Below are 7,493 nucleotides of genomic sequence, written 5' to 3'. Positions count from 1 at the left end.
CCTATCATTTAACTCTTACTATTCTTCTGACGGCTTTGTTTCCAAATCTACAATATCTGTTGGATAATGTTTCATTTTCATACCTCGACATATGTTCTTACAATAACACCGATCTCACTAAACTGTTATATAGCCTGATTTTTATAAGAAATTTAAGGCGATATGATTTCCAAATTTTACTTAACCTAGCCATTGTCTGATTTGCTTTTTTTCATTATCTTTTTTTCTTCTCTAGGTCTGGATATCGGCCAAAATTCTTCCATCGGTAACAGTTGCAATTTTTTTGTAAAACATTTTATGTGAACACAAAAGAAACATACATAAAATAAAACATAAACAACTAAATCCAACTACTTCTAAAAACTGTAATAAAAGTAAAAAGAAATTACGGCGGTGAAGCTTTTTGAAAAGTCTTAATGAGGAGAAAATAACTGAATAATCCTATATGATAGATACAACACGAATTTAGGTAAAGAAACAAGAATCTACAGTAGTGTTTTAATTCATAGTTCTAAATTGAAACCAAATTAATAGTTGCTTCTTTCTGTCATCCTTTCTTTGGTTCTTAACTTACTTAATATTTATGAGTCACTTTTCCAAGTTTCCTTTTTAATGTCCTTTTTCCTTCCTCGTTATTGAATGCGTTGATACGATCATTCAGGCTGTTCTACTCTGTTCTCTTCTGAAAAGAATAAAGAAAAGGATGGACGGGAAATGAGTAAACGAAATTTCGTTTTATTTATGTCATTCATGAATGAAACTTTAATTATACTTATTTCGGATTGTTGATAAGATTAGGCCAAAATAATGAGTGAACTTTGCTGTTGTTGCATCACCCATGAAAGAAGGCTGCTGTCACTGATAGAAGATTTTTGGCCGACATCCAGATCTGAATAAAAAAGGGGCACGCTGGAATATGAAAATTGTGGTAGGTAATTTATCTCTCTGAGCTCTGTCGAGTGTTTTCTTATTAACAGAATTAAAAAGTCTCTCAAATGAGGTCACAAAGAGAGAGCTTTGCCCTTCCAATCTTTACATAGGTTGAAGTACTTTTGCCGTAAGATTGGTCAGCCTTGGCGGAGATTTGCACTCCGATAAGAAAAGCTGCTTTGTTTTGCCTCTAATTCACTGCCCTTTTATACATCTCTCTCTCTCTCTCTCTCTCTCTCTCTCTCTCTCTCTCTCTCTCTCTCTCTCTCTCTCTCTCTCTCTCTCTCTACGAAATCAAATATCTAGTCACACACAGAAAAGAAATTAAATACTAAGATAACCATTCATATATATATATATATATATATAACGGATTTTGAGCGAAGCGAAAAATCTATTTTTGGGTGAGATAGCCATGTCGTCCTGATGGAAGTTCCTATAGGGTAGCTTCCTAGGGTATATTACAACTACGGCGATATTCCCAGAGAATTTACCTTAAGGTACCAGAATTCTAACTCCTGGAGCGAGTATCCCTCGTGAAAGGGATATCGCGACATATCAGAGGACGTATTCTAGACACGTCACATGGCAATCTACGACCTGAACAGAGATTCGTCTCGTAGGAGGGAGATTGACGAGATACGAATTCGGGAAAGAAAAAGGGGAGCCGCTCCCAAGGCTTCCCTATCCCCCGATTCGTATGCGTGCCTGGCGCCAATCCTGGCGCCATCTGTATTCCTTGTAGCGTACACGAGGTGCTACAGATACTGTATGTAGGGAGGGGTCCTACAGCCCTTTCTTAGAAAGGCAAGGGCGGGGTCCATCAGGACGACATGGCTATCTCACCCAAAAATAGATTTTTCGCTTCGCTCAAAATCCGTTTTTTGGGCTTAAGCCATGTCGTCCTGATGGAAGTGTACCAGAGCATTACTGTATCTGTGGATTCTCAGAACGTGCCGTACTCCCCGGAGATATTTATTCCCGGTCGACTAGACCTAGAGACCTAAGATGTTACCGTTATACATCTTTTCAACTAACTATAAACTATGTTAGAGCTTCCTGCCCCCTACAGGGAAGAGTCCTACTAGACTCTGGAAAGTCTCGAAGAGTACATATATCTATGTATGAATACCAGGCAAGCTAATATAGTGGTCTCGCCCTATATTAAGTAAAGCATAGTTTGTATAGAACCACTGCGTCAATATATTGACCAGTCATCCGCACAATACTTGTATTGGACAAAGGTTTATATCCGCATAGGAAGAAACTAATAAAACCGCCCTCGTCCCTTTATGGGACGGAGTCCTCCCATTAGGGGACTTACATAAACCAATGCAACATAGCTTGCAAAACAGAACAATTCTATCAGAATTATCCCAGATAAGATACATAGAATTAAAATGCTCAATTATACCAATAAATTGACACAGGTGAAAGAGACGCAAGGTTCTCAAGAACAAGTTTATTGACAGATAATAAACAGACAGGTTAACAACAAATATATATATTTATATAAAAGAGGGTAACCCAAAACTTTAAGCATAAGTATGATAGTAAACAGAACTTGTTTATCTGAAAGAAAAACCATTAAACACCACTTTAATGAGATACCAAGGTATCAAGTCATAAAAAATCTGTATTACAAATCAATCACATTAGCGTTAGAAACGCTTGGCACACATGTCTGAACTTATGCAAGGTTCACCTTTGAAGGAAGGAACAGTCTATATGGGCACTTGGTGCCCTCATTTAGTTTGTAGTACAGTATGTACCTACACACTCACCCTGGACTTAATCGTCCCAATTAAGACCACTGTTCCTTGCAGAGTTAAACAGTAGGGTTAACTACACGACCCACTGCTACCACAGATCTCTTAAGTTCCTCTACTTGCTTCGCATAGTGGCGAAAGAACACCCTGGAAGACTTCCAGCCCGTGTATGAACGGAGATGTTCAAAATCCATACAATTAAAGAAATTTAGGGATGAGGCAACTTTCCTCGGATCGTGACCTGCGGGTGTACTGTCAGGATCCGCTCTGCGAATAAAATATGTCATTTTCGCTCTGAGTTGATTCAGAGATAAATTTGAGCCTGATGTTTCTCCCCTGAATAGTTGACTACCCTTGAAGTCTGAAGTTCTACGAAGATAGACCTTTAGGCATTCTACTGGACATAGAGATGCATCTTCTTTCAGAGGACAGATTCTCCAGGGACCCCACCTGTTGGTGGGTAACTCATTCTTGGCGAGAAACGTAGGATCCGGAAACAGGTTCAGCTCCCCCCCATCCAGGAACTGAACACGACCTGCCTCTCTCGAGAGGGCTACGATCTCACTAACCCTGGCCCCGGACGCGAGTGCAAATAGGAAAATAACTTTTTGCGTCAAATCCTTTAACGCACATTCTTCATTGCTCAACAAGGAGGCGAAATGAAGAACTTTGTCTAAAGACCATGAGATGGGCTTTGGAGGTGCTGAAGGTCTGAGCCTAGCGCAGGCTTTCGGAACTTTATTAAAGATCTCGTTACCTAGGTCGATCTGGAAGGCAAATAAAATGGGTCTCATCAAAGCCGATATACACACTGAAATCGTGTTAGCTGCCAATCCTTGGCCATGGAGGTGGATGAAGAAAGATAAGCAGAAATCTGTTGAGATCTCCTGCGGATTCTTTGCCTTTACAAAGGCCACCCATTTTCTCCAAGATGACTCATATTGCCTTCTAGTCGATTTGCACTTGTATTCCTCTAGGAAGTCTATGCTGGCTTTCGAAATCCCGAAGCGCTTTCTCACCGCTAGGGCGAGAAAATCATGAGCTGCAGGGTCTGGGTTTTCTGTAATGAAGCGCAGACAGTCGACTTCTGGACTCGCTGGGTCAGAACTGGATGTGGTAGCGGCACGAACTTCATCTGTAGTTCCAACGCCAAGGGGAACTACATGCTGTTCGCCCACTTGTGGGCCACTATTGCCGCTACCCCCTTGAAGGATCTCAGTTTGTTGAGGACCCTCAACAGAAGGTTGTGAGGAGGGAACAGATAAATCCTGGACCATCTGTTCCAGTCGAGGGACATTGCGTCCACTGCTTCCGCTAAGGGGTCCTCGTACGGGGACACGTACAGGGGCAACTTCTTGTTGTCTTTCGTCGCAAAGAGGTCTATTTGCAGTTCTGGGACTTGATTCAGAATGAAGGAAAATGATCCTGCGTCTAAGGACCATTCCGACTCTATCGGTGTGAACCTGGATAGAGCGTCCGCTGTCACATTGCGGACTCCTTGAAGGTGAACTGCCGACAGGTACCACTTCTTCTTTTCCGCCAATCGGAAAATGGCTAACATCACTTGGTTGAGAGGTGGTGACCTCGACCCTTGTCGATTCAAGCATCTCACAACCACCTCGCTGTCTGTCACCAATCTTATGTGGATCGAGTGACGCGGGGAGACTTTCTTTAAGGTAAGGAGCACTGCCATAGCTTCTAGAAAGTTTATATGAAAGGTCCTGAATAGCTTGGACCAAGTCCCTTGGACTTTTTTCCGATGAAAGTGACCTCCCCATCCCTCCTTTGAGGCGTCTGAGTGAATCGTCAACGACGGGGGAGGTGGCTGAAGAAGAACAGACTTCTTTAGATGTCTGGCTTGGGACCAAGGTCTGAGAAGAGTACGTAGCCGAGGCGGCACTGGTCTTCTCAGGTCTCTTCGCGCGTTTGATGCATACCTTCTCCAAACTCCGGTTGCATCCTTTAGCTGTGCTCTTAGCACTGGGTCTGTCACTGAAGCAAACTGGAGAGAGCCTAGTACCCTCTCCTGTTCACGTCTTGATATCCTTTCGGAATCTAGAAGTCTCTTGACAGAGCCCGCTATCTCCTTCCTTTTCTTCATTGGGATGGAGAAACTGTGTGACAAAAGGTCCCAGTGGATTCCCAGCCACTGGAACTTTTGGGATGGAGAAAGTCGAGACTTTTTCTTGTTGATCTTGAAGCCTAGGTACTCTAGGAACTGGATCACCTGACTGGAAGCTTGCAAGCATTCGGTCTCGGATGCTGCCCACACCAGCCAGTCGTCCAGGTAGGCTACTACCTGAATTCCCTTTAGGCGTAATTGTTTGAGAGCTGCGCTCGCAAGCTTCGTGAAAATCCTTGGGGCTATGTTTAGCCCGAATGGCATGGCTCTGAAGGCGTACAGTTTCCGTTGTAGCCTGAACCCTAGGTAGGGGGAGAGTCGACGGCTGATTGGAATGTGCCAATAGGCGTCTGACAAGTCTATAGAGACTGAGTATGCCCTCTTGGGCAGTAAGGTCCTTATGTGTTGTAGTGTTAGCATCTTGAATTTGCAATTCACTATGAACTTGTTGAGTGGTGACAAGTCCAGAATGACTCTGAGCTTTTCCGAGTCTTTCTTGGGAACACAAAACAGCCTCCCTTGGAATTTGATGGACTTCACCTTTCGGATCACATTTTTCTCCAACAGTTCTTGAACGTACTCCTCCAAAATGGGGGTGGAGTGTTGGAAAAACCGAAGGCATGGGGGTGGAGTGCTGTACCAGCTCCAACCCAGTCCATTCTTGAGTAGGCTTTGGGCCCAGGGATCGAAGGTCCAGCGATCCCAAAATTTCATTAGTCTCCCTCCTACCGGTATCATTTCACTTGGACTGCCGTCCTGAGGTCTTGCCTCCCTGACCACGACCACCTCTGAATCCCCTTCCCCTTGAGGGGCGCCTAGACGAGCCTCTGGCTGCTCCTCTAGGTTTTGCACGAAAGGAAGAAGACTGTCCTTCGAACGTTGGGGCGAATGTGGTTGACTGACCTGGCACCGCCTGGGGTACCCACTGAAAGGCAGTCGGGGTTTGTGCCACCATCTGGGGCACTGGAGGCAAAGGCAATTGCAGTTGCTGTTGCTGTCTATAAGGCTTGGCTGGCCGAGATGGTAGCCTAGTCTTCATATTCTTCCTCTTTGGTTGAGGACCCTCATCCGGGGAAGATTTTCTTTTGATAGCCAGGCCCCACTTCTGGAGAAGATTTCTATTCTCCACGGCGGCCTTATCAACAACCTCTTTGACCACATCGGTAGGGAAAAGGTCTTTTCCCCAAATGTTGGAGGAGATTAACTTCCTTGGCTCGTGTCTCACCGAAGCCCCGGTGAACACGAACTCCCTGCAAGCTCTCCTTGCCTTGACGAAGCTATAAAGGTCCTTCGTCACTGTGGCTAAGTGAGACTTAGCCACTACCATGAACATTTCATGGACCTTGGGGTCACTTGCCATCGTCTTGAGAGTAGTCTGATGAGACATTGAGGCAGCCAGTCTTTCTTTTGTCTCGAACTCTCTTCGTAAAAGAGATTCGGACAGCTTGGGGAGGTCTTCACCGAATTGCCGTCCGGCAATATCAGCCTCCAACTTTCCCACTGAGAATGTCAGATGGACATCCTTCCAGTCTTTGTGGTCCATAGGTAGAGCCAGAGACAAGGGTTTACACTCCTCCAGGGAGGGGCAAGGCTTGCCGGCCTCGACTGCCTTTAGGACAGCCGCAAACCCTTTCTGTAAAAAGGGGAAGGCTCTATCAGGAGAGGACACAAACGAAGGGAGCTTCTTGCTCAATGCAGCTACCTTCGAATTCGAGAAGCCCCTCTCTTTCATCGAGGATGAAAGTAGGGCTTGAGCCTTAGCGTGGTCCATAACAATGACCTCCTTCGGCTCTGTCTCCTCCCTTGAAGCTGGTTCTTTTCTAAGCCGGACATAGCAGTCCGGATATGATGCCTTGCTGGGCCAGAATTCCACCTCCTCTAGGGGAACTGAACCCAGCTTATCCGAAATGACGATCTTTCCAGTCGTCATCGGCATGTGCTCAGCATACCTCCATGGGTTAGCATCTAAGCATATGGGAAGGTCTTTCACATTGAGCCTTTTCCGGGGCCCATGTGATTCTGCCAGGGACTGCATACGCAGTTCCATTGCAGCCGCCTTCTCCTGATTCTCCTTCTGCATTTGTTGGATCATTCCAACAATCGAAGAGAGGGCCTGTCCCAGTTCTACTGGGAGGCCAGCCGATGTTGAGGGGATAGGCTCCGGCATCTGAACCGGAGTAGCCGACACCTCGTCGACCTCATCCTCTACGACATCCGGGGTTTGAACTTGATCCTGACCTTCTGCCAGGAGGTCTTCTTCCAAACGATCGTCCAGGTCAGACATCCTGTCACACAACTGGATGTCTTGCATCGCATCTGCGACTTCCTCGTCCACCTGGACTTGATCTTGAAGGATCTCCTCTTGAGGCTGGGGAATCACTGCCTCAGCTGATGCCTGGGGAAAAAGATACGCCCTCATCTTCTCACTTGGAAGATAAGGGCCAGAGGTGTTCTTCTTGAAGCCCCTTACCCAAGTACGAAGCTTTTCCCTAGCTCTATCCCTTGATTCCGCCGTTCTAGGGGAATCAAAAGCCTCAGTAATCAGGTTAGTGCATACAGTACATACCTGAGGGTCCCAATACTGGAGATCATCCTTGGAGACAGCGCATGCTGCGTGTCTCCTACAACACTCATGTCCGCAGAGGTTCTTGCTGCGGACATTGCAGAAAACA

The sequence above is a fragment of the Palaemon carinicauda genome, chromosome 34 (genome assembly GCF_036898095.1).
Source record: "Palaemon carinicauda isolate YSFRI2023 chromosome 34, ASM3689809v2, whole genome shotgun sequence".
Taxonomy (NCBI): domain Eukaryota; kingdom Metazoa; phylum Arthropoda; class Malacostraca; order Decapoda; family Palaemonidae; genus Palaemon; species Palaemon carinicauda.
This window is presented reverse-complemented; position numbering follows the sequence as displayed.